This window comes from Hyaena hyaena, unplaced genomic scaffold (assembly GCF_003009895.1).
Source record: "Hyaena hyaena isolate Hyena2069 unplaced genomic scaffold, ASM300989v1 scaffold_129, whole genome shotgun sequence".
Taxonomy (NCBI): domain Eukaryota; kingdom Metazoa; phylum Chordata; class Mammalia; order Carnivora; family Hyaenidae; genus Hyaena; species Hyaena hyaena.
Window position 1 is genome coordinate 585,872 of NW_024080763.1, and position 27,829 is coordinate 613,700.

General features: G+C 43.7%; 1 protein-coding gene and 1 non-coding gene across 2 annotated transcripts in view; both read right to left on the reverse strand.

Moving 5' to 3' along the window:
* Positions 1 to 27,829, reverse strand: part of FANK1 (fibronectin type III and ankyrin repeat domains 1) — a 98,790-nt gene that overhangs the window by 34,603 nt on the left and 36,358 nt on the right. The window lies entirely within an intron of this gene.
* On the reverse strand, positions 13,202 to 13,286 carry TRNAQ-UUG. Its single transcript has one exon. It is a non-coding gene; the product is annotated as a tRNA-Gln (tRNA).

Consider the following 27,829-nt stretch of genomic DNA (forward strand, 5'->3'; position numbering starts at 1 on the left):
CAGCACGAGGAAAACAGTCAATGACACCACAACGGCATTTATGGTGACAGATGGGAGCTACACTCGTGATCAGCACAGTGTCATGTATAAACTTGTCCAATCACGATGCTGTTCACCCAAAACTAATGTAACATTGGTGTCAACTACACTTGAATAAAAAAGGGGGGGGATGTTCAAATAACTTAGGTACCATTTTACTTATGAAATTTGATGAAAAAAATGAAATGGTGATACCCTGCACTGCTTAAGTCTGTGATAAAATTGGTTTACTTACAGATTGTGGACAGTCCCGTCAACGACTCTTTACTAACACAGTTTTGGCCATATTCGACAAGGATTATAAAATATCCCACCTGATGAGCCCTCTCCTAGAAATGTGTCCAAAGAAAATAAAAAAATAAATGTAAAACCTAAAGTGATTTTGTATTGTGTATGCTTTTTACTTTATGTTGTAAAAATATAATAAAAAATAAATTCCAACACCTAAGAGTAGAAAGAATAGCAGAGTGCCCTGGTACCTAGCACCAAGCCTCGTCAATCATCAGCATGACCGTGGCCAGTCTTATTTCAGTTATGCTTCCACTTTGCTCTATCCCTCCTCTAAATCTGGATTAGAATAGCTCAATTTTAATGAGCGTTTACTTTGTATCAGATTGTGTTCTAAGCAGTTTATAGATCACATCTCATATCACATCTCCTGGATCAAGGAGACTACCTATCATTTATTCTTTACAACAACCTATGAAATCCAAGAATGTCCCCCATTTTACAAATGGGCTATAGATGGAGGTCCCATAACGTGCCAGGAAGGGCATCCAGTAAACAGCAGAGCAAGGTTTTGAACCCAGGCAGCACGACACCCGAGCCACGCCCTTAGCCTCTCTACGTACCATCCAGTACCTCCCTGCATTTAAACACACACACACACACACACACACACACACACAAATGATAACATAAAAACCAAGAGAACCCCCCTTAGCATCACTGATAGCAGAAAGAACTGCAAACATTATCTACATGTTGGAGGATATGAAATGTGTTGTATATACTGTGGTACATTATTCACATGCATGAATACTTAGCCACTAAAAAGCCACATTGGAGAATGTAACTAACATCCATATGTGCTATGCTCGGGGAAGAATACAGATTTGCAAAGACAACGATTATAATGATATAAAATATACAGATGCATATACAGAAAAACTCAGAAAAGTGAAAGGCAGCTAGAGCAGAATTATGGCTGATTTGGAGATAAGTTTTATTGTCATTACAACACTGAATATGAAAAAGACACAAAATGTTATTGTACAGTTCCACTTACTCTTAATGAAAACAAAATTCAGATCAACTATCAGCCTCGATTCTCTCTCCCTGAGCTTACATGTATATGAAGAAACAAGCCTGATAAAAATATGCCAGTAAGTCAATGTGGATGCTTCACAGCCTGAGACATTTCAGTTACACTCCAGCTCAATTTAATGACCATTTGAGTCAAGCAGATTTTCTGGATTGCACTTACTTCCAAGGAATAAGTTTACTTTACATCTGTTCATTCGGCATATTTGTAGGACACCTATATCCCGATAGCACAAGCATAACCCAGATGGAGGGGGGAGGATGCTGAGAGAAGGGTACCAAATACACACAAACCATAGGCAGCAGGTGCATCTGGGGCGGAGGGGAGGGCAGAAAGGTGCTCTCAAGTGAGGTGTGAAGGTCAGAGAAATAAATATATCAGAGCCTGTGGGCAGAGAAGGTACCATCTATTAAGAGAAAATAACGTAGGGGCGCCTGGGTGGCTGTCGGTTAAGCATCTGACTCTTGGTTTCAGCTCAGATTTCTGGGTTCAAGCCCTACATTGGGCTCTGTGCTGACAGCGCAGAGCCTGCTTGAGATGGTCTCTGCACCTTCCCTGCTTGCTCTCTCAAAAGAGAGAGACAGACCGACAGACAGACAATAATATGAAATGCAAACTGCTTAAAGCTGCTTCTACTTTGCTCGTAAGCTTTTAGACAGCAAAACAGAAACCAAACAAAAATCAAAACTAAACTACAACAATAACCCCAACAAGACAAAAGCTCCCAGAGTAGGAATCAGGAGCCACTGCCTCGTGCCCTAACTCCACCACAGTGGTCCCTCCTCAGGGAAAGGGGCACAGATACAGACGCCCACCTGCCTCCCTCTCAGATTTCCTACAAAGAAAAAACAACATGAAATGCTGAGAAGTGATTTGAAACGCACAAGGGGCTTCCACCTGAGACAGAGGTGACGCTTTTGAAAATGTTACCTTCCTTTGTACCGTTTTGCTAAGTGGAAAGCCTGCTTGGAATTCCATACGGGTAACAAGTAATTGACAAAATAGGAGATGTGTTTCCAAACCATTTCCTTTACCCAATATGATAAACTGCAGTTTACTGCAGGCCAGCTCTGAGCGAGGCACTTCACAGGGCACTTGAGCTATGGTGGGTCCAAACCTCACAACCACCCGGTGCTCCGTACAGATGAGGAACGGAGAAGAAAAGACAGAATCTAAGAGGTAAAGCAGTTTATTCAAAGCTACAAAACCAGTAATTGGGGAGGAGTCTCCGCCCAGGTCTCTCACTCCGGAGCCTGTGGTCCTTCCCACGTGCAGGGGGGTGTGGAGCTTCAGAGCTTCTCAGCGGGAATGAGTAATGAATCCTTGTAAAAGGACAGTCTTTCCAAGCCAAATATGAAAAGTCAACGTGCTATTTATATTCTTTTGGCACAGAGCATGCCACTGAAGTCTCAAATATATTTAGAGTGAAATGGTAGGGTATTTTTTTTTAAATGGTAGCACATTTTAATAGTAGCAATAGAAAAATCATTCACTTGCACCTGCTTAGCTTATGTACTTTAAGAAAACTGCACAGAAGAGGACCAAGCAATTCAGCAGACGCAGAATGCCAATGAAGTATACACACACTCTCACCGATAATCAGAACAAGCAATTAAAAGATTTCATAGTAATCAAATTGATGAAAATTGAAAATTGAAATCCTCTGATTGAAGAGAAATAGAAGCAGGCGATTTCTTACTCGGGACATTATTCTGACAAATGCAAAGAACAGTGACCATTATTATAATTCATGCCTGATTTGTGATTCTGGTTCTTCATATTCATCTGTTTCCTGGCTCCAATCCGGTGTCTGTGGCCAAGATTCACAATCAGACACTTCACTGTAAATGGTAACCAAATCTGTTCAGCAAACAGAATTCAGAAGCAGCTACTGCTATAGTTGTCCTTCCAAAAAGTCTCACTCCTCCGATGTGTAAGAAACAGCTTGAAATAGATTTCCCTCCCCTCCCTTCACTTGTTACAAATGTACAGCTTTGATCTCAGCTTGAAGGCAAATAAATTTCTTGCATCCTCCTGGCCAGCGGCCAGCGTGGCTTCCCCTCTACCCTCGCCAGCTCCCTTCCTCAACATCTTTCCCTCTTCACACACTTACACCCCACCCCCCAACTCTTCCCTTAAATTTCATAAAAATGTTTAGATTTTGACTTGAAATTATCCTTAAACTGCAAGCTTTTGCTTTCATTCACACGATCTTACTAGAGTATGTAAATGTATATCCCCTTTCTAAACCGAGATTACAAAATTAACCCTGCAAATGAAAACTGGCATGTGTAAGCATTCAAGCAGAACTTCAATTAAAAGGCAAAATAAGGGCGCTGCATGGCTCTGTTAAGTATCTGACTCTTGATCTCCACTCAGGTCATGATCTCATAGTTGGTGAGTTCAAGTCCTGCACTGATAGTGCAGAGCCTGCTTAGAACGTGCGCTCTCTCACTCTCTGCCCCTCCCTTGCTTGTGTTTTCTCTCTCAAAATAAATAAACTTTTCAAATATAAATAAAGGAGCACCTGAGTGGTTCAGCTGGGTGAGTATCCAACTTTGGCTTAGGTCATGATCTCAGGGTTCAGAAGTTCGAGCCCCACACCAGGCTCGCTGCTATCAGCCTGTCAATGCGGAGAGCACTTCAGATCCTCTGACCGCTCTCTCTCTGCCCCTCCCCACTTGCACTCTCTCTCAAAATTAATTCATTTTTTAAACTTTTAAAAAAATTAAAAAATAAAAATTTATTCGAGAATGAAATCTTTATTTTTAATGTTTATTTTTGAGAGAGAGACAGAGCACAGGCAGGGGAGGAGCAGAGAGAGAGAAAGACACAGAATCCAAAGCAGGTTCCAGGCTCTGAGCTGTCAGCACAGAGTCCAACATGGGGCTCGAACCCACAGACCTCAAAATCACGACCTGGACCGAAGTCAGACGCTTAACTGACTGAACTACCCAGGTGCCCCACTAAAACATTTTTTTTTAAAGGCAAAGTAATTAACATCCAGTCAAACAGGTTTTATAAAGTATGCCATACTGCCTTCAAAAACAAAACAAAACAAAACAAACAGATAGTTATTCAGATTCTGGAAATCTTTTAAAAGAATTCTCTGGATTAAGCACATTTTTCCCAAAAGTGGTGATAGCATTTCTTTCTGACATAAAAGCAATACCCTCTCATTGTTTAAAAAAAAAAAAAAAAAACAATACAGAAATATTAAAACCGGAAATAAAATTTCTCCTATAATCTCCTCCTAACAGATGACCACTAGCAATTCAACGGAAACTCAAGGATTTCTTTAGTATGGATATAGCAGATTTTCAAAAAATGGCATCCTAGTCAAGGTACTGTTTGCAACTTGCTGTTTTGTTTTTTTTTTTTAATATTTTTATTTATTTCTAGGAGAGAGAGAGACAGCATGAGCAGGGGAGGGGCAGAGAGAGAGGGAGTCACAGACTGAAACAGGCTCCAGGCTCTGAGCTGGCAGTCAGCACAGAGCCTGGAGCCTGTTTCAGATTCTGTGTCTCCCTCTCTCTCTGCCCCTCCCCTGCTCACTCTCACTCTCTGTCTCTCTCTCTCAGAAATAAAGAAAACATTTAAAAAAATTTTTTAAAGAGGTGCATATATCCATGTACCAACTGCACACAAGAGATTGGTTTTCTTGTATCTGGATAAACAAGACTATAATCAACCCCCTGCCTCCCCCCCAAAAAAAAGCAGGTTTAAGAGGAGACATATATTCACACACACGTATAAGCAGACTTGGTAAGACCACTGTTGCATTAATAATGTAGTGAAAAATTGGAAATACCCTTCTCAACAAAAAATAGTGGATAACTTGAGGCTTATTTATATCACACAATACTATACATCTTTGTTACGCTTTTAGAAAAGCAATGGTATCTGCTATTTGGAGGTTACTGAAACCACTGTGCTTGGTACTTGGTAATATATTACCTTGTAAAGTATGAAAAATAATCGAAGGGGTTGTTTATAGATATATATATGTAAAATAAAACATAAAGCATGTATTTATTCAGCAAATATATAACTGAGAGCCCACTGTGAACTATGCACTGACCCAAGAGTGGGGATTTAGCAATCAACAAATGCAACACAAATCCCTACCTTGAGGAGTTTATGTTTCCATGGGTGGGGGAAAGATACTAAACAAAAGGAATAAACCAAATACATTGAATGTTATAAGAAAAAATCATTTGTTTTTAGTTTATCTATTTTGAGAGAGAGCATGTGCATGTGTGAGCAGAGGAGGGGAAGAGAAGGAGGGAGAGGGAGAATCCCAGGCAGGCTCCGCACTGTCAGCACAGAGCACGATGCGGGGCAGGGCTCCATCTCGTGAACCATGAGATCACGACCTGAGCCAAGATCAAGAGTCAGACACTTAACCTACTGAGCCACCCAGACTCCCCAGAATGTTATAAGAAAATGTTACAACCAGAGATTTGCAGAAATTTCTTACAGGGGACACAAAAAGCATTAACCATAAAAGCAAAAGAGCTGATCAATTGAGTTTCAATAAAATTAAAAGCATCTGCTCTTTGAAAAATCACCATTAATTAAAAAAAAAAGTAGACAGTGGAAGAAAATGCTAGCGATACATACATCTAACAAAAGACACATGGCCAGAATGTATTTAGAAACATTTTCTCGGAGGAACTTGACGGAGGAACAAGGGGGAGAAGAAGGGCGGAAATGGTGGGGGAAAAGGAGAGAGGCAAACCATGAGAGACTCTTGAATGCTGACAAAAACTGAGGACTGATGGATGTGGGAGGGAGGGGGGATGGGCATGGAGGAGGGCACTTCGGGGATGAGCACTGAGTGTTATGTGGAAAATAATTTGACAATAAACTATTTGTAAAATAAAAAAAAAAAAGAAACATTTTCTCTTTTGCCTGTTTTCCCAACACCATTTATCGAAGAGACTGTCTTTTTCCCCCCATAGTCTTTTTCCCAAAAGGTAGGCTCTCCTCCTTGATCGAAGACTGACCATATAATCCTGGGTTTATTGCTGGGTTTTCTATTCTGTTTCTATTCTGTGCTATCGACCTATGTGTCTATTTTTTTTCTAGTATCATACTGTTTTGATGACTACAAGTTTTGTTACAAATCTTGAAGTCTGGGAATGTGATGCCTCCAGTTTTCTCTTTTTTAGACAGAGATAGAGCGCCAGCAAGGGAGGGGCAGAGAGAGAGGGAGACACAGAATCCGAAGCAGTCTCAGGTTCCAAACTGTCAGCAGAGTCCAACGCGGGGCTCAAACTCATGAACTGTGAGATCATGACCTGGCGTGAAGTCAGATGCTCAACTGAGCCACCCCAGCACCCCTAGTTTTTCTTTTTCAAGTTTGCCTAGGCTATTCGGTAGAACAACGAACTGGCCAGAATGACAAAAAAAGAAAAGATCCTGAGAATTCCGAGTGTTGGCGAGGCTGTAGAACTGGAACTCCTACGTTATCGGTGGAAATCTAAAACTGTACGATCCCTTTGCATAACTGCTGGGCAACTTCTAAACAAGTTAAATCTAGAAATTGCACAAAGAAACACCAATTCCACCCTTAGGTATCTATCTGAAGAGAATGAAACTTCTGTGCACAGACAGACGTGTACATGAATGTTGAGAGTCACTTTATCATAACCAACCAAACCAAAAACTATACCAAGTGCCAATCAGTGGTAAATGGAGATGCTGTAATATGTCTGTACAATGAAATATCACTCAGCAAAAGGGAATAATCCATAATAACCAATGAATAGTTATTGTACTATTGATATACGCAGTAACAAATGAAACACCACCATTATGCTGAGTCAAAGCCGCCAGATGTAGGCGTTCCTCCACTTGAATTAAGTTCTAGAAGAGGCAAAGATCTACAGTGACAGTGTTCAGATCAGTGATTGCCTAGAAACGTACCTGCAAGGAAACCAGGCACCTTGGGGGGGTTTTCCGGTGACAGAAATGCTGTAGGTCACGCCTGACGTGGTGATTACACATGTGAATACATTCACTGAAACACACCAAACTGGACACTTAAGATACGCTGTATTATATAGAAACTATATCTCAGTAAAGCTGATTTTTAAAAGAAAAAAATACGGCACATAGGATGATCCTAAGTGCTAAGGAAAAATATAAAGCAAGGATTGGGGTTGCTGAGGAAGATTCCATGGAGGGTGTGACTTTTGGGTAAGGATCAAGAACTGACAGAGCGGAGAGCAGAGTCGTGGAAGGATCTGGAAGCATCTGGAGGAAGGGCACTCCAGTCTGCCAGCGTAACTAACGCAAAACCTTTCAGGCAGGAGCAAGCCCAGAGCTTTTCCTCAACTGCAAGGAGGCCAGTCTGTTATGGGATCATGAGCAAGAACAGAAGGAATGAGGGGCGAGAAGCCAGTGGGGGCGGGGGGTCAGCAAGAGAGAATAGCTCCAGGGTCTTTCGGTCCCTGCAAAGTCTTTGACTTTTGTTCTGGGAGGTGATTCGAGAGTTCTGAGTACGGGCGTGACACAATCTAATTCAGGTTTTCACTGGATGCCTCCCTCCGGCTACCATATTGGAAACAGACCGATGTGGGGTCAGGGCAGGAGGAGGGAGACCGTCAGGAGACCGCTGTAGGAATCCAGACGGAACTAGGAGGGAGGGGAGCGCCAGGGAGATGGGAGGCAGGTCATGAAGAACACCCATGCGACTCTCTGAAGGACCCCCCACTCCACAGTCACTACAGCTGGAATGGGACACACCCTGTGAGGCACTGTTGGTCTCACCAGAGGTAGAATTATCCAGAGGCAGCACCCCCACCGCCTCACCCCTACCCCAATTTAAAAATAATGTAAAATGCGAGCAGGGTCCAGATCCGTCAGGAACCGAAAGGAACAGAAACCTGGGCTTTATTGTCCCAAAGCCAACATAGAAACATCTGGAAATCAGGACGGAAGGAATCTGCAGAGGCAGAGAAGCCGGAGTCAGAGCACTGGGGGGAACCAGAGGTGGCCCCAGAGGCAAGCAGCGGGGCACAAAGTTACTACAGGCCAGAGGACTAAGCAACCATATGCCAGGGTACTGGACGCAGAGAGCGGCAAGAAACAGCCATGGAGCCGGACTCTCCAGCTCGAAGGGAACCTCTCCAGGGGATCCAAAGTGGCCATGGTGCCTTTAAGCCCCTCAGCTACGACTAGGGCAGAAGCAAATGCTCTCTGAAGGAAAGACGCCCCCCCCCCCCCCAAGTCATTAGCCACACAGTTTACGATCCAACAAAGACCAGCAAACTCAAAGGCAGGCAAGCCACTACCCGGTGATGGCTTGTGGGATCACAAGGGATGTGGTCCACGCAGTAAGTGTGCTTTCTTCATTCTGAGTCTTCGACATGGGGGATGGGGGGGCCTTATGGACCCCAGGGAGATGGCCCCCCAGGCCACCTTTCATATGAAAACTAGCCAATCCAGAGCACACACATCCTCCCTTCTCCTCTAGACTCTTAAACTCTAGGCCAATATCTACCTGCCCCAACCACCTGTCAGAGCCCACACAGCTAGGGGCAGCCCCAGCCCCAGCCCCAGAACCTGTGCGAATTCTTCGAAGTAGCCATCTTCACCCGCGGAGTCTGCCTTGTCTTGCCTTCTCCACAGAAACCACAATAAAGGCTCCTGCCCAGGGGCCCCCTCACCCCTTCTGCCTCCTGACTGACCTGGCACTTCCCTGTGCACCCCCACCTACAATAAAAAATACCTTCCAGGAGCTCCTGGCTGGCTCAGTTGGTTAAGCATCAGACTTCAGCTCAGGTCATGATCTTGCAGTCTGTGAGTTTGAGTCCCAAGTCGGGCTCTGTGCTGACAGCTCAGAGCCTGGAGCCTGCTTCAGATTCTGTTTCCCTCCCTGCCCCTCCTGCGTGTGCTCGCACGTGCTCGCTCTCTCAAAAATAAAGACTAAAAAAATTTAAAAAAAAGAAATTGGCAAAGATATAAATTGATACCTCAGCAAAATGATATACAGATGGCAAGTCAGCATACAGAAAGACACTTCCCATCACTCGTCAATAGGACACTGCACACCTACCGGAACAGAGGAAACCCTGACGATACCACACACTTCGCCAACAGCAACAGAAACGCTCACGCACTGCTGTTGGTACCGACACTTTGGAAGATAATTTGGCACTGTTTTGGCGGGGGGGGGGGGGGGGGGTTATAAAAGTTGAACATAGTCTTATGCCAATCAAGAGCGTAAGTAATGAATCACCCAGTTGATTTGAAAACCTAGGTCAACACAAAAACTTGCATGAGAATCTTTACAACAGCTATATTCGTTGCCCCAAACTGGAAGCAACAGGTGCTTCAATAGGTGAATGGATAAAGAACTATGGGGCATCCCTACAGCGGGGGGGGGGGGGGGGGGGAGGATATTCAACAAGGAAAGAAATGACCTCTTAAGCCATGAGAAAACTCTCAAATGTATAGAAGCCAGTCCCAAAAGGATACACCCATACAATGTTGCCAGCGGGGTCAGGGGAGGGAAGGAGGGGTGAATAGGTAAAACACAGGGGATTTTTTGAGGATAGTGAAACTATTCTTTATGAATCTGCAAAGGTGGATAGATGATACTATGCATTTGTCAAAAACTGTAGGACTTTACTAAATAGTGAAGCTTAATGTATGCAGGTTTTATTTTTTTATTTTTTGAGGGGATGGAGAGAGAGAGAGAGAGAGGGAGAGAAAGAGACAATCTTAAGCAGGCTCCACATTCAGTGATGAACCGGACCTGAGGCTTGATCCCATGACCCTAGGTTCATGTCCTGAGCCTCAGTCAAGAGTCAGGTGCTCGCTCAACCCACTCAGCCACCCACACACTCCTATATGCACATTTTTAATCATTGAGATAGTTGGCGATTCCCAAGGTGGAATACAGAAAGTGACAAAGCAATCTTTAAATCTGTTACAAATGTATGAAGCCTCCTCACTGATGGGTGGGGGGGGAAGAGTTCCGCTCTAGGTAACTTTGAAATATGCAGAGACTCAAATCAAAGGGAAAAGAAACCACACACAAGCCCTGTGAGCCAGGTGCTAACACTCTTTCCAACAGCAGTACAGGCTAACAACTGCTTGTTGCTGTGCGGGTATAGTGGGACCGAACAGTTAAGTAAACGAAAGGCAGAGGGGGAGCATCGTATCTGTAACTACTGGACGGAGATTCGACAGATAAGGAAGGAGAAGAGCCTAGGATGATCCACATGTTAAATTACAGTTGGCGACATTGGTATGAACTCCCGTGTAGCTTAACTCATATGTACATATATTTACGCGTGGATACACTCCTAGATTTCTTTTCTGTCAGCAAAGTCCTAAAAGCAACAATACCCCGTTAGCAACAAGCATAGTTAGCACCTAGATGTTGGGATCTGATGCCATTCTTCAGTTAAGGAAGCCAAGACGCCTTGAAGAAAGGGCTGATTCTAGAAACAGGGCAGGAAACATACAAGATGAGTCGGCAGCACTTAGAGTGCCAGAAATTAAGTTAGTGGTTTAAAAAATTTAAAAAAAAAAGCCCACCGTGGGGAGGATACACCAGGGTGACACAGGCATCAACTGAAAACCTCCCAGTAGTGACTCAAGCTGGAACATTTGGGCAGCACTATGAAAGTTTTGGACCATAACCCAAAGTATAAAATAGAATCCCATGAGTCCGTTCTGATGTGAATGCATCAACGAGTGTGGAAGTAGCACAAATCTCCCATGCAGAAGGACTCCAGATAATTTATGTGAAAGATCTGCCCTGGAGGAGGTGAATAGCACTGCTGGCTCCTGGCTACACGTGGAGTTCAGTAGGGACAGGAGGGGAAAAAGTGACTCCAATGGAGAAGCCTGACAAACATTACCCCATCCACATGGTTAAAATTAACATCAATGGTGAGGCATCAGTGCAGTAAAAATAGCATTTTTTTTACCTCTGTGGTCTTCTGCCCCCAAACCCATGTACTCAACCTGAGCTTGAGAAAAACGTCAGGTAACTCCCATTGAGAGGCATTCTACAGAGCACCTGACCGGTCTCCCCAAAATCGCCAAGGTCATCCACAAGAGAAGTCTGGAAAAACCACCACCACTTCAAGAGGCAAAGAGACAGGACGACTAAATGTAACGCAGTATCCTGGATGGAATCATGGAAGGAAATAAAGGCATTTAGTAAAAATTTGGAAATATAAATAAAGTGTAGGCTTTCATTAATAGCAAAAACTGGGGATGGGTTATATAGAAACTATCTACTAGCTTTGTGATTTTTTTTTTGGTAAATCTAAAACTATTATGAAAATAAGCTATTTTAGGAAAAGGCATTCACCAATGTGAAAAGCAGGAAATATTACTTATAATGAGGGGGGAAATCAATAGGAATGAGCCCAGAAATAACAAACAGAATTCATAAACGAGCACATTGACCTAGAAGTATTCTCTAGCTGTTCAAGATTAAGAAAAACACGAGCACGATGAAGAAAGAAGACGTGAAAAATGCCTAATTGGACCTGTTTGAAAGGAAAGATACAAAATAAAATGAAGAATAAACTGAATACAATTTACAACAGATAGTACATGGCAGAAAAATAGATCAATAAATTAGAAGACTTAAAAATTTAAAAAATGGTAGGGGTTCCTGGGTGGCTCAGTAGTTTAAGCGTCTGATTCCAGCTCAGGTCATAATCTCCCGTTTGTGAGTTTGAGCCCCACATCCGGCTCTGTGCTGACAGCTCAGAGCCTGGAGCCTGCTTCAGATTGTCTGCCTGTCTGTCTCTCTCAAAAATAAATAAAACAATCAAAAAATTTTAATGGTAAAATGGGGAAAACCTAGCTGGCTTAGTCAATAGAGTATGAGACTCTTGATCTTAGGGTCTGAGTTTGAACCCCAGGCTGTGAGCCTCATGCTAGGAATAGAGATTACTTAAGTACTTTTTTTTTTCATGGTAAAATTAAAAGCACAGAGAGAAAAGACCTTAAGAATTAACAGGGCATCAGTGAACTAAAGGAAACATCTAGCAGTCTAAATGGCATATAATTGCAGTTCAAGAAGTGGGGGGAGGAAATAAGCAGAAAATTATTTGAAGAAATAAGTCAAAGATCTCCCAAATAAACCCACAGATCCAGAACTTCAAGAACCTGTAGCAGAAAAAAAAACTGTGCCAAGTAGATTTTAACCCAATTATTGAAATTCAGTGAAAATCTTTTTTTTTTTTAATACTTGTTCATTTTTGAGAGACAGAGACAGAGCGCAAGTGGGAGAGGGGCAGAGAGAGAGGGAGACCCAGAATCTGAAGCAGGTTCCAGGCTCTGAGCTGTCGGTACAGGGCTCTAAGTGAGGCTTGAGCCCACAAACCGGTAGATCATGACCTGAGCTGAAATCGGATGCTTAACCAACTGAGCCCCCAGGCGCTCAGTAATTCAGTGATGAATCTTAGGTGGGGGTGGGGGACCAACCAAGAGGAACAAAGAAGGATAGAGGACCCTTGCTCAGAATTATCTAGGCCAACCACAAAATAGAAAGTATTCAAGGAAGGGGTGCCTGGGTGGCTCAGTTGAGCGACTGACTCTTGGTTTCTGCTCAGGTAATGATCTCATGGTTTGTGGGTTCGAGCCCCCACTGGGCTCTGCGCTGCAAGTGCAGATTCTTTCTCCTCCTCTCTGCCCCTCCTTCCCCTCTCTCTTAAAAAAGGGGGGTCTAAACACTATTTACCCAGTGGCTTTTTTTTTAATGTTTAGTTATTTTTGAGACAGAGAAGCAGAGCATGAGCAGGGGAGGGGCAGACACAGAAACTGAAGCAGGCTCCAGGCTCTGAGCTGTCAGCCTAGAGCCCGGTGTGGGGCTTGAACCCACGAACCGTGAGATCACGACCTGAGCCAAAGTCAGACACTTAACCAACTGAGCCACCCAGGCGCCACCCGCCCCTCCCCCCAGTGGCCATCTCTTTTAAAAATAAAAGCAGGGGCATCTGGGTGGCTCAGTCAGTTGAGTGTCTGACTTCAGTTCAGGTCATGATCTCTTGGTCTCTGAGTCGGAGCCCGGCGTCGGGCTCTGTGCTGACAGCTCAGAGCCTGGAGCTGCTTCAGAATCTGTGTGTGTGTCTCTCTCTGCTCCTCCCTTGCTCACGCTCTGTCTCGGTCTCTCTCGCTCTCTCTCAAAAATAAACATAAAAATAAACATTGTTTAATAAAAGCACATAAAGGTTAATTTAGACTAACAAAAGCTCAAAGAATTCATCACTGGCAAACCTGAACTATAAAAACTATTAAAGGAAATTTCTCAGAAGAAAAATCATAACGAGAAGAAAATCTGAATTTCTACAAAGGAATAAAGCGTGGTAAAAATGGCACATATGTGGGTCAATGTATCATCTGCCCAAAGTAAGCAACAGAGCAAACACACGTGACAGCAGAGAGGGTAGGGGTGAAGGTACAAGGTCATAAGGTTCTCACGCATAATGTCACATGGCGCAACTTGAAGATTGAGTTCTATGCCACCCAGATATAAAAGTTCATAATGAGTTCCCGTTTCTCCTTTGTAATTGTCTACTAAAACTATCTTCCCTTTAGTTTGTCAGATATTTTCTTAAGGAACCTGACCGAGTCCCTTCAATTCTAGCACCAAAAAAAAAAAAAAGAAAGAAAGAAAAGAAAAAAATTGCTACATGAACACACCCACAGATTGTCACACAATCATTTGACTCTTGTAATTATCACTTTAAATGTATTCAAAAAGGCCTGACCGTAAATTTTAAACGTTAAAATTGCTGTAATTACTTTAGACCATTACAAGCATGTACAGAAGTATATCACTGCCCATGCATCTGTGCTATATTTTCTGCAAACCCAACAAGAGCCTTTGGTCTAGAGTAAAAAAATTCCAGCCTGACCTCAAGTGGGAAAGAAGTAAAAATAAAGATTATTCATGCTCCTACATAACAGTAAATCTAACTACTCGTTCGCATTTTCTGTGCTCGTATAACCTGCATTATATATGATGGCTCAATAGTAGAGCTGGCAAGGGAAATCTCCAATGAATTTTCTTTTCTGTACAAACTTAAAGAAAGCCTTTCACGGTTTTTGCTTTTCTACAGTAAACTCCAAAATACAGTATCACTTCAAAACTCCTTTCAAATATATTCAATCCTCACCCTGGCTGACGTCCCCCTCCATCTCAAAAAAGTACTATAATACTCCTGATTTAGGTGCGCCTGGGTGGCTCCGTCGGTGAAGCGTCTGACTTCAGCTCAGGTCACGATCTCACGGGATCGTGAGTTCAAGCCCCACATCAGGCTCTGTGCTGATGGCTCAGAGCCTGGAGCCTGCTTCAAATTCTGTGTCTCCCATAAACATTTTTTTTTAAAAAAGTATTGATTTAGCTTAAAAAGCGGATATTCTGTGTCATGTATAAAATATTTGCATTCTTTGTAGGTACAACAAACACCTTACAGCCAGGCTGTTACACAAATTTCTTAACACAGTGAATACTGGATTGTGAGGATCTTGTGCTGCAAGTGTTCAGCAAGACAAGCAAACATTTCTAAAACATTTAACTTGATAAACGAGCCATGTCTTGTAATATGAGCAGGACATGACACTGAACATCACCTGGTCACAACTGAGCCGATGCTTCTGGAAATTCACTTTGATATACGAGTGCTTTCGATTACAAGCGTGTTTCTGGAATGAATTATGCTCGCAAACCAGTTTTACTGTATCTCCATTTTCCTCCTGATTTGAACTTTAAAATGTGAATAAGAATGTGGCCTCGCATGGCACTCTGCCAAAGCCAGGGTAATTGATTATAGTTCATTTAAATAAAACACTCAAAATCTTAAATTTCTTGACCATTCCTTGAGTCACTGTCCCCCCTCCCCCGACCTCCTCACTGCTGTAGAGCATATATTCTTTCCTACTTGGAAGGAACTTGATTTTGTTTGGGAGCTAAATAATCACTTAGACGAAGCATGTAACTGGGTTTTTATTAAATCATTAAAAAGATAAGATACTTATATCTAAGGAGTATTACAAGTGTTTCTCAGAAATTCTTTGTCAAGCAGAGCAAAGGACAAAAAGTACCAGAGTGATTTCTCCTAATGTTACAATTTCCAGCAATCGTTCCTCTTAAACATTTTTTAACTCTATTGCTCTATTAATTAGTTTTCTTCTTCCCATTTTTTTTAAAACCAAAAATCCTTTTTTCCCATTTCAGGAGAAAAAAAATCCATTAACTATTGAAATTCTTCTGGGATATCAAATCCATATTGACTTTATCTGAAATCGTTTGATTCTAGAAGAATAATTTTAGACTTTTCACCACGTAACAGAACCATTATGGGAATACTAATATTTACATGTGCATCATCACCACCAAGCCAGACAGATGCTGTGCTGACAGCCTGAGAGCAAGTATCTCAAGGCAGGTTCACGAACACCCATGAATGATGGCAGCATCCTTGCCCAAAAATTAGACTCTAGCTCAGAGACCTCCCAGAGGTAGGAGGGCACTCACTCCTCCTCTGCCTGACTCGAGCTCTGAATCACAAAGCTGTGTTGGATCTGGAGGTGTGACTCTCCATGAAATGGCAAAGTGCGTACAAGTCGGCAACCAAGAGGCATCCTGGTCCCGCTGGCTCCCTAGGACCTCACCCTCAGAGGAATCTTCCAGAACCCTCCTCTTCCAGAGCCCAGAATCCAGACTGTTACCATAGATACTACTTCCCACGCAATGGAATCCATTTTTCAAACAAATTCATCTATGGGATCTCAACACACCTGACATAAGAATAGAGTTGATCTGGTGAAAAGTAAGCAGGGAGGGTCTGAAGACCACACACACAGCCTCCCCCCAGACCTCCTCGGGGCCCTGAGGCAGCTCCTTCCTGCTAACCGGGCATGGAGAGCCATTTGAAAAATCACTAAGTAGCCCTCAGCCCCAGCCAGTGCCCTGGACCTGGGGTGGGGGCTCTGGGAGATTCCACCTCAACAGAGAGCCTGACACAAACCACGAGCTGCCCCCGCAGAGGCCAGACTTAGCGGCCCTCCCAACCCTGAGCTCTGGCAGCCAGAAGCCCAGTAGTTCTCGGCGTGTGGTTCCTGGCTCACCACCGGGACCCTGTGAGAAATGCAGATTCTCAGTTCTGACCCAGACCTACTGAATCGGCAGCTCATGAGGCTGGGGCCAAGCATTCAGAGTCTTTACAGACGCCCAGGTGATTCCAGCACACACCCAAGTTTGAGAACTTGGGTTCTCAAGAATAGATGGTGAGATGTGCCTTCAGATCAGCAGCCAAGGAGAGAATCTGGCATCTTCTACAGACCTCTCTGTGCAGGTGAAGCTGCGCATTGTCCCACAGGGCCACCAGCCTACCCTTTGCTGAGTCACATCAGGTACTTAACTCTGGGGACGTGGGACATCTCCCCTGCCCTGTGCTGGCACCGCCTTGGGACTCAGCAACCTGACTGGACTCTTTTAAAAACTTTTTTTAAACAGCTTTATTGAGATAGAATTGACGTACCATAAAATTCCTTTACCTGAAGTATACAGTTCAGTGGTTTTCAGCGTATTCACGGAGTATAATCATTTCAAACCTTTGTAAAAGCAGCTTTGGAGTGGGGCCCTTGGGCAAGAAAGGTCAACTCTGGGCACTGGCCAGTGTACCTAGATTGGAACAGAAAGCTTCAGGAAGGTGCTCTCAGCTGAGCAAGACCTTTATAAATATACGTGTCATCAGCCATAGTTTAGATCCAGAGGAAAAAAGGACAAAAGAATGTCTTCCCTGAAAGTCCGATACTCTTGATATAGACCTTTGCCTTCGTTGGGTGGCAGATTTCCACCAAAATGGGGGGGGCTGGGGGGCACACAGCTATCCCTGCTACAGTCACAGCACCCAGGAATCTGGTCATTGAAGGGGCTTCCCCAAGACACAAAATGGTTTTCCTTTGCCCCCCAGACCCCGGGCTGGGCTAAGGCACCTTGACCACTCGAACCCTGGGGCAGACTCGGGGGTACTCAGTGGCTGGGGCAGCATGGAGGAAAGAGCCTCCATGGGGCAGAGGTGGCCCCACAGAATGTTCACGCTGCCGATTCAGGACGAGGTGTGGGCCCCACAGACAAACACTGTCCAAATGAGCCCATATTTATTAAATACGTAGGAGGGGGTTCCAAAGCCATGGGTTTGGTTCACACGGCAACACATTTTCCTATAAAATTCGCAAACAGTGTCAGAACTCCAAGTCGTTAGACAGGCACCCTCTTCCTTCTCTGATTTCCCCTCTGCCCACGTCCCCTGGGTCCAGTGGCATTTTGGGGACAGGGATTCCTCCCATCAAAGGGGCTGGGAGTTGGAAACACATTTGGTTTAGGAAGGTATTTGTGCAGCTCAAACTCACTCTTGTGGACCAGTGAGATGCTATTTTTAGCACCCCCAACCCTCCCCCACCCCCCACCTCCCTCCTGGAACAATCACTTCCGGGAAGTTCCTATGGGACTCACCCCCCATCACACAGTTCAGGGTGAGCAGATCTGAGGCCCCATGAATGTGCCCTTCAGACAAAATGGTTGAGGTGGACAGAGCCAGAGGCCAGTCTGTGGAAAATTCTCCCAAGCGTCCAATATTTAAAATCTGAAGCCAAGGTTGTGGATCTCGTTGATAACTAATTAAAACTCAATTTTTCACCCGTCAGAAATCTACCCAACAAGTCATGTGTACAAGTTATAAACACACCATGCTTTTCTCTTTTTGCAGTAAATCACACAAAACAAAACGTCAACATTCTTGGCTTGTAAGACATAAGCACAAAGCCTTACTTCAAACAGCAAGTGGAACAGAAGATTTATGATTTATGCATTGCTATGTACACCTCTGCTTATCCAAGGTATCTGGTCCTCAGAGTCTGACAGTTCTAGATAAAACAGCATGCAAAATTGCCACCAATACAGCAAAGTAGCCTAAAGAAACAAATGTTCCAGCGAAACACTCCTACACATATCCCATCAATAATTCAACATTTGTAGCAGAGAATAATTTGATTACATAATTATGGGGTTCAATTGAACATGGGAGCAATTTTTAAGTGCATTTGAATTGCTCTTGTATTTGCCTTAATTTGAAATACATTCAGATATTTTCTATGATTATGATCATTCCAAAATTCAAATATACTGGAAGGTAAGGATACTGCTGGAAACTAAAGAGAGGACTGAAAAAAAAAATGGCAGGACTTTTGGGACACCTCAGTTAAGTATTTGACTTTGGCTCAGGTCATGCTCTCACAGTCTGAGTTCGAGCCCCGCATGGTGCTCTGTACGGACAGCTCAGAGCCTGAAGGCCTGCTTCAGATTCTGTCTCCTCTCCCCCCCACCCTTCCCCCACTCACACTCTCTTTCTTTCTCAAAAAGAGATAAACATTAAAAAAAATTTTTTTAATCAGCAGGGCCTTCAAAATGCTAGAAAAAACAACCTCTCCCATTTAACAATAAGATTAGAAACTCTGATGGATAAACTGGTATGCAGAACCATTTCAAAAAGAATCACAATGGTTGAGAAAATCCTGATAATAAGAAGGACAATAGAATACAGAAGATTATGAGAATCAAACACAAAACACAATTTCCAAAGAGAAAACAATTTACCGGCACAGCCGCATGTTAATGAACTTGGTGACTCCCTTAAGCAGCGTGAATTCTCACCCTGGTCTGCTATACGCTCTGCAAGCCAGCTTTTCGCCTGTCAAATCCTGACCTCAATTTACAGAGCTCAAAATAAGAAATTTGTTAAAATGCTTCTCAAATAGGAATTCTAAAACACATTTAACTATGAAATGGTTCGGCGATCTTGGCTAGTCTGCTCCACAACAGTTGAATATACATATGGGGTTTTTTTTATGGAGATTCTTTAAATTTAATTTTTAACAAGACACACATTACCTACACCAGGTAAGTTTTCAGACAAAATCAAATATATTAAGAACTCACAGAAATCAGCTGTCACAGAACACGAGGCTAGGTTTCCTTGGATTACACATAAATTAAAATGTGCTTTACCATTGCCTTGAAGAACAGACAAGAAAGAACATACGCAAGTATTCTGATGTATTAAAAGGAGTAGGTGAGGGTATTAAATTGTTAAATGAAAGAGGAGTACCCATCAGAGACAATTAAAAGTGATGCCCTTCAGAACATCGGAAAATCATCAGACTGTTAGATTTGATCCATTCTTACACGAGTGCTTAGAAAACTGTCAAAATGAAAAGACAACACTGACTTATTTATCCAAAACAGCTCATGAAAAATCAAAATAAGGGAAAACTTGAACAAAATGAAGTGAGAAATCAAAACCAGGCATCAGATAACCCTCTACCACTGCCAATTCTGCAGTAGAAAATTGCTTCGCATATGCCTTTCTACGTATACTGTTCGAAGATACAAAGAAAAAAAACCCATTTCATTATGCAGGAAACCAGTTTTTAACCTGTTTGCCAAGATTCCTCTGGAATTAAGGCACACACAAGAATTCAAATGCAATTTTGGCAGCCCCCAGACTGAAGGAGACCCTGGACCACACAACCCACGTTGTACATGTGCACTGACGGGGCTCTCAGGAGAGAGGACAGTTTCGAGCACTCTTTGACAACATTAGTGAGCATTTAAAACATTCTGGATGAAACTCCTCCATAAATCACATCAGGAAGAGCTCCTCCCAATTCCTGAAGTTGCTGACTACTTCGGGATTTTCCAACAGTTATTCTTTCTTATATTAGACGCAGTGTTTTAAACACCCACGCCAAATGAGATTTTTTGTTTAGATAATTTTTTAAACGTTTATTTTTGAGAGAGAGGGACAGAGTGTGAGCAGGGGAGGGAGGGAGAGAGGAGGGAGACACAGAATCTGAAGCAGGCTCCAGGCTCTGAGCTGTCAGCACAGAGCCCAACACAGGGCTCGAACCCACAGACTGTGAGATCATGACCTGAGCCAACGTCGGTTGCTTAACCAACTGAGCCCCCCAGATACCCCTTTAATTTGTGGAACCTCCACCCTGTTTTCCATCATTGCTGCCCCAGTTTACGTCCTCACCAACGGGGCAGAGTTCCCTTTCCACCACATGCTCGCCAGCACTTGTTTGCTTGGGGGGTTTTTTGGGTTTTTGTTTTTTTTTTTTTTTGATAATGGCCAATCTATCAGGTCTGAGGCGCTATCTCACTGTGGTTCTAATTTGCATATCCATGATGAGTAGAGACTTTGAGCACCTTTCCACATACAAGCAGATCTCATTTTATTGTGCTTTACAGATACTGAGGGTTTGGGAGGGGGATGTGGGGGAGGTGGTTGTTTTTCCAAATGGAAGGTTTGTGGCAACCCTGTGTCAAGCAAGTCTATCGGTGCCATTCTTCCAACAGCATTTGCATATTTCACGTCTCCGTGTCTCACACTTTAGGAATTCTACAATATTTAAGGCTTTTTCAGTATTATTACACTGGTTATGATGCTCTGTGATCAGTGATCTTTGGTATTACTATTAGAATTATTTGGGGGCATGACAAACGACACCCATCTAAGACTGCAAACTTAATTGAGGTTAACTTAATGTTGCTTGCGTTCAGACTGCCCCACTGACTGGCTGTTTCTGTCTCTCTCCCCGCCCCCACCACGCCCCTCGGGCCCCCCTAGCCCCAGAGACTCAGCAATATTGAAATTAGTCTAATTAATAACTCTACAAAAGCCTCTAAGTGTTCAAGTAAACAGAAGTCACGCATCTCTCACTTTAAAAAAAAAAAGTGTTTATTTTGAGTGTGTGTGTGTGCATGAGCAGGAGAGGGGGAGGGGGAGAGAGAGAGAGAGAGAGAAAGAGAGAGAGAAAGAATATCCCAAGCAGGCTCAGCACTGTCAGTGTAGAGCCTGACATGGGGCTCAAATCCAAGATCCACAGGATCATGACCTGAGCCAAAATCAAGAGTCAGACACCCCACCAAGCAAGCCACCCAGGTGCCCCACATTTCACTTTTAGTCAAAAGCTAAAATGATGGGAGCATCTGGCTGGCTCAGTCAGTAGAGCATGCAACGTTTGATCTTGGGGTTGTGAGTTCGAGCCCCACATTGGGTATAAAGATTACTTAAATAAAACTTAAAAAAAAAAAACACAGCAAAAATGACTAAGCCTAGTGAGGAAGGCATGTTGAAAGCCAAGGCGGCACAAGAATCCTAGCTTTCAGCCTAACAACCAAGCTGTGAATGCAAAGGTAAAGTTCTTCAAGGAAATTAAAAGTGCTACTCTGATGAACACATGAATAATAAGAAGGCAAAACAGCCTTACTGCCAGTATGGAGAAAGTTTTAGTGGTAACAGAAGATCAAATCAGCCACAACATTGCCCTAAGCCAAAGCCTAATCCAGAACGAGGCCCCAACTCTTCAATTCTTTGAAGACCGAGAGCTGAGGAAGCTGCAGAAGAAAAATTTGAAAAGTTAGCAGAGGTTGGTTCATGAGGTTTAAGGAAGAAGCGGTCTCCATAACATCAAAGTACAAGGTGAAGAAGGAGTGCTAAAGTAGCAAGTCATCTGAAGGTCTAGCTAAGATAATGAAGGTGGCCACCCTAAACAAATTTTCAACGCAGACAAAACAGCATTCTGTTGGAAGAAAATGCTATCTAGGACTGTCACAGCTGGAGAGAAGTCAATGCCTGGCTTCAAAGGAAAGGCTGACTCTCAGGGCACCTGGGTGGCTCCGTCAGTTAGGCATCCGATTTCGGCTCAGGTCATGATCTCACAGTTCGCGGGTTCAAGCCCTGCATCGGGCTCTGTGCTGACAGCTCAGAGCCTGGAGCCTGCTTCATTCGGATTTTGGGTCTCCCTCTCTCTCTCTGCCCCTCCCCAACTCATCTTCTGTCTCTCTCTCGAAAATAAACATTAAAATTAAAGTTAAAAAAGTAAATCAAAGGAAAAGCTGACTCTCTTGTTGAAGGCTGATGCAGCTGGTGACTTTAAGTTGAAGCCAATGCCCACTATTCCAAAACTCTTAGGGCCCTTCAGAATTGTGCTAAATCTACTCCCCTTCACTCTATAAATGGAACAAGGCCTGGATAATAGCACACATTTACAACATGGTTTACTGAATATTTTAATCCCACTATTGAGAACTACTGCTCAAAAAAACAAACAGATTCCTTTCCTAACATTACTGTTTCTCAACAATGCTCCTGGTCAGCACAGAGCTCTGCTGGGAATGGACAAGATTCATGTTTTTATGCCTGTGAACACAACATTCATTCGGCAGCCCATGGATCAAGCCTCATTATTTGAGAAATACATTTCAGAAGGCTATAGCTGCCATAGACCTTGATTCTTCAGATGAATTTGGGCAACGTTAGCCAAAAACCTTCTGGAAAGTCATCACCATCCTAGAGGACATTAAAAACATTTGTGTTTCATGGGAAGAGGCCAAAATATCAACAATAGGAGTTTAGAGGGAGTTGATTCAGACCCTCTGGATGACTCTGAGGGGTTCAAGACTTGAGTGGAGATGCAGATGCGGTGGAAATAACCAGAGAACTTGGGGCCTGGAGACGAGACTGTGTGGCTCCCATCTCATGAAACAATGTTAACAGGTGAAGAGTTGCTTCTCACGAATGAGCAAAGAAAGTGGTTTCTTGAGGTGGAATCTAATCCTGGTGAAGATGCCATGACGACTTGAAATGACAGCAGAGGATGGAGAATACAACCTACACTTGCCCGATACAGCAGCAGCAGGCTCTGAAACAACGGATTCCAACGTGCAAGACGCTCTATTGTTGTGGGTAAAATGCCATCAAACAGCACCACGTGCTATGGAGAAATGGTTTATAAAAGGAAGAAGAGTCAACAGAGTCAACCAAAGCAGCAAACTTCATCGTCTCATTTTAAGAAACAGAGTCAACCCAAAAAAAATTTAAAAAAAGAAAAAAGAAAAAAGAAACAGAGTCAACCAAAGCGGCAAACTTCATGGTCTCATTTTAAGAAACTGTGACAGCTGCCCCAGCCTTCAGCAACCACATCCCTGATCAGTCAGCAGCCAGAAACACCGAGGCAAGACCTGCACCAGAAAAAAGAGACTGAGACTCACTGAAAGCTCAGATGATGGTTAGAGATTTTTAGCAATCAGATTTTTTTTTAATTGAAGTATGTATATTGTTGGGGTTTTTTTTTTTTTAGACCTAATTCTATTGCAATTAATAGACTACAATGTAGCATAAAATAACTCCGATGCCCTGGAAAACCCCAGAATTATTTTGACTCCTTTTACTACAATGTTTCCTTCATTGTGGTGGTCTGGAACCAAACTCACAATTATCTCTGAGGCAGGCCTGTTACTGTTGGCCCCTTGTGTATTTTCTTTAGGAAAAGACCTATTCAGTTCCAATGCCCATTTTTTAATCAGTTTTTATTTTTCAATGGAATGGTCTCAATTCTTTATATAATTTGGATTTGCATATATTTTCTCCCTTCCTCCAGGCTGCCTTTTCGCTTTGTTGGTTTCTTCCACTATGCAGAAGCTTTTTAGTCTGACATAGTCTCACTTGTTTATTTTTGCTTCTGGTGTCAAATCCAAAATCATCATTGCCAAGACCAGTGTCAAGGAGCTTACCCTCTAGGTTTTGTTTGTTTGTTTGTTTTGGTTTCAGGTCTTACATTCAAGTCTTTATTCCATTACAAGTCGATGTTTTATGTATGGTAGACAACGGGGTCTAGTTTTCCCAATACTATTGAAGAAACTACTCTTTCCCCATTGAATTTACTTGGCTCCCTCTGCTGTAAACCAATTGATCCTAGGCGCACAGGTGTACCTCTGAGCTCAAATAGTACTAGAGCCCATCTGGGGGTCAAGAACTGTGCTAAGCTAGAAGGATACAATGGTGAGCCAACAGACATGGCCTCTGCCTTCATGAAGCTTAAAGTTCTATGGAGCAGTGAGGTAAGAATTGGATAATCCCATTAAAAACGATGACATACGCAATAAAGGAAGATTACACAGAAGACAACCGCAGAGTAAAATAGGAGGACTTTCAGCAAAGGCAAGCGTTGGGGGTTGGGGGAAGGGGGATGCCCCACAGCAGGGCACCACCACTAGAAGAGAAGGAGGTCCTTGGTGAAAGAAGGAGAGAGAAGTTCTGCCCACACAGCCCCATGCAGAGGAGACCTGGGATGCTGGGGAAATGGCCTGGGCCCAGCTGCACTCCAGCACTGAGCTGCCCTGGTGGGGGGAACATGCATGGTGCTGGGATCCACAGCTCAGGGAGACCCGTGGCAACATGGCTGCAGGGCCACCATCAGCGGTACCCAAGCTGCAACACAGGGCAGTTCCAGCCACCGTTGCGGCCTGGGGGTGAAGGGCAGGAGTTGTGAGGACAGACTGGGATGGAATCCTGGTTCTCCCACATTCCAGCTGCTGGGGTGCTCTGCACAGAGCTTAGTCCACAGCGCTAAACAAGGAGCTGCCCTCCTGTGGCCCTGCCCCCACCCCTTCTCCTCCAGTCAGTTTGGCTCCATCCGCCGAGTTTTAGGATCGGCCTTGACTCATCCACGACTAGAATTGTGCCCACAGCTCCCCCCTCTATGAATAGCCAGGCATCCCGGAGGCCTTCAGCTGCCTGCCCAGTGCTGCCACACTTCCTGCCTGTGGCTAGATGCCCCGCAGAGCCAGATTTCTCTCAGCCTTCACCCAGCACTCCGTGGGAGAGACACTGTGCCAGCTAGCACCACCCGGCCCCCCGTTCATCCCGTCCTGCTGGGTCCGTTTACCACATAACCTGCCCCCACCCTCCGCCTGAAAGATGCCCGTTTCTTTAGTACCATACGGTAATCTAGCACAACCTTAGTTTGTTTCCAGTCTCCTCCCTCCAAGCCAGCTTGCCAGCTGTTGCCTCCAGTTGAATGGATGAGCCTTATTAAACAGCCACTGCAGATTTCTAATTTACTGTGGAAGAGGGGACGTGAGCCATGCTTATTAAAAATTATATATTAAATAGCAGCAATACAAGGTAGGAGGCTGAGAAGTAAAGTGTTGGGCTCTAGTTCAAGTCAACTGACCGCTGCAAGAACTGGAAGGCCTTTTTCTTCTACCTCCACGTATAAAACCACGTTCCAAGGTTAAGTTTGCCAGAAGCTCCATCACCTAAAGTTAAAACGTCACTACAGCTTTTAAATTTCCGCCGTCCAGTGTCTGCACAGGGATTTCAAAAAGATTTCAACAAGTACTTAGGAAACGCTGCACACATGACCATATTGTCCAGGCAATTCCACTCGCTACGGCCGCTACTCCTCTCGTTGGCTGTGTGCGGAGTCGGCCGTTTTGTCTCTCCCCCACGCCTTCCCTGACAGCTCTGGGGTGTTGTCCCGGCCGGATGAGACCCCACACCCCCGGCACTCTCGCGGGGCTTTTTTGTTCATCCCAGCCTCCGGCACGGGCCCCTGTCACCTCAAACTTCACGGGGTAAAAAATGAACTTGTTTCTCCAGGCCGACTCCCCTCCAGCCTGGCCCTTGGTGGTCACGGACAGTTCATCCTCCTGACACCCTCCCACACTTGAACTCCTGTAGAACTCTCCCCGGTGACGGGCGCTCCTTCTTCCCCCAGGTGCACGGTCAGGTCTTGTGGATTCCTGCTCCTTCCCCAGAGACCGAGGACTGGGGGACTAGAGCATCACATGGTGAAATCTGCCCCATTTACCGCCATAACACGTACCAGGGCCTGGCGCTCTCACTCTGGATGAGGAATATTCCCCAGGCTCACTCTCCCCCGCCCCCAACTCTGGCTCCACGCCTCGCCTTTTGCTTCTGTCCGGTCCTTAGAAACCCACCCTTCTGGCCACAGACTCTTTCTGGAATGGACGCCGTCCTCAGGATACGGCTCATGGCATTTGCTTGCCAGCCTCTCGGTTCAAAACCCTAACAAGCACCCCTAATTCCACCCTTTATCTTTCTACCAGAGAAGACGACCAGACACGGGTGGCACTTCATCTTATAATCCGAGAAATCATAAATTTGTTGACACTGAATTATGTGCATCCCTAATACAATGAGTGGACGAGTAGACATTTGTGGCAGAAGAAGAGTGTCAAACCGGAGACAGACTTCACCTTCTCCGTGGTGCTGCCCATTGTGCGGCTGCTGTCCCGGCCGATGGTAACTTTCTGAGGAAGCAACTTTGCCTTGACTGCAGAGTAGCCCTGACCATAAGGAGGCAATGATAAATCCTCCTCCCTCATTCCCCGGGCCAGGAAAGTCACGATCTAAGGCACGGTTATGCAAGCTTATCCCACACTACTTCACACATCTGCCATGTTACAAAGAAGAACAAATTATCTACCGCCTGTAAAAGTGACCTAAATGTTCTTACACTGACTTGAAATTTTGTGCTAGAAGTAAATGGAAAACCAACACTATGTTTTTAACCAATAGAACTATTAAAACAAAATGATCATTTTTAAATGTTTGTCTTAATACCAGTTAAAATGTTATATACGAGATCTTAGAAACTCTGATTTAATGGAAACCACCTGACACAAAATTTTTCCTACTGCTGGAAATTCTATCACTAAAATGTAATTGGCCTTAAAAACTTAAATTGAACCATGACAAAAACAGTACAGAATACACGTGGTATGATGCCATTTCCTGGTAAAACCAAACAGGTAAAAACTAAACAATGTATGTTCAGGGATATGTTTGTGTATGGTAACCTAGAAAGAAAATCAAGTAATCAAATGCAAAATATCTTTCAGATATGAGAACAGTCTTCCTACAGAATTATAATTCTTTACTAAAGTGAATCTTAACAAATTCTAAAAACACAAACATGAGCACAGTTTCAACACTGCTTCCACACCACATTATGTTGAAATTAGCTCTTCAGTGGATTCCTACATTATACTGCAAGCAGTTTAAGAGCAGGGGCTGTGTTTTATGCTTTTTATTACCAGAACAACAAAAACAACAACAAATACAGACAAATCAATTAAAGAGCTCAGAAGCCAGAAAAGCATCCATCTTTCTCTATGGTGCCTGATTTATAATAAAGGGGACACTGAAGAATGGTAAAGAAAGGATGTCATTTTAATACAACATTGCTAAGTCAACTGAATGGCCGGAATGAAAAAAAAAATCTCCACCATACATGAAAATCTGGATTATAGATGTAAATGTGAAAAGGCTTCTAAAGCATAACAGACTATATTCATGATAAGGCAAAAGAAATTTATAAGGAACACCAAAAACATTAACCATAAAGGAAAAGACTGATAGAAATAGTTTTAATGTAGTCTAATTTATCAAAACCAACTGTCAGGAGAATGGAAAAACACTAAAAAAATCTAACCAATAGACTTTGATTTAGGCTAGATTTAAGAATTGCCTCACATAGGGGCGCCTGGGTGGCTTAGTCAGTTGAGCGTCTGACTTTCCGACTTTCGCTTAGGTCATGATCTCG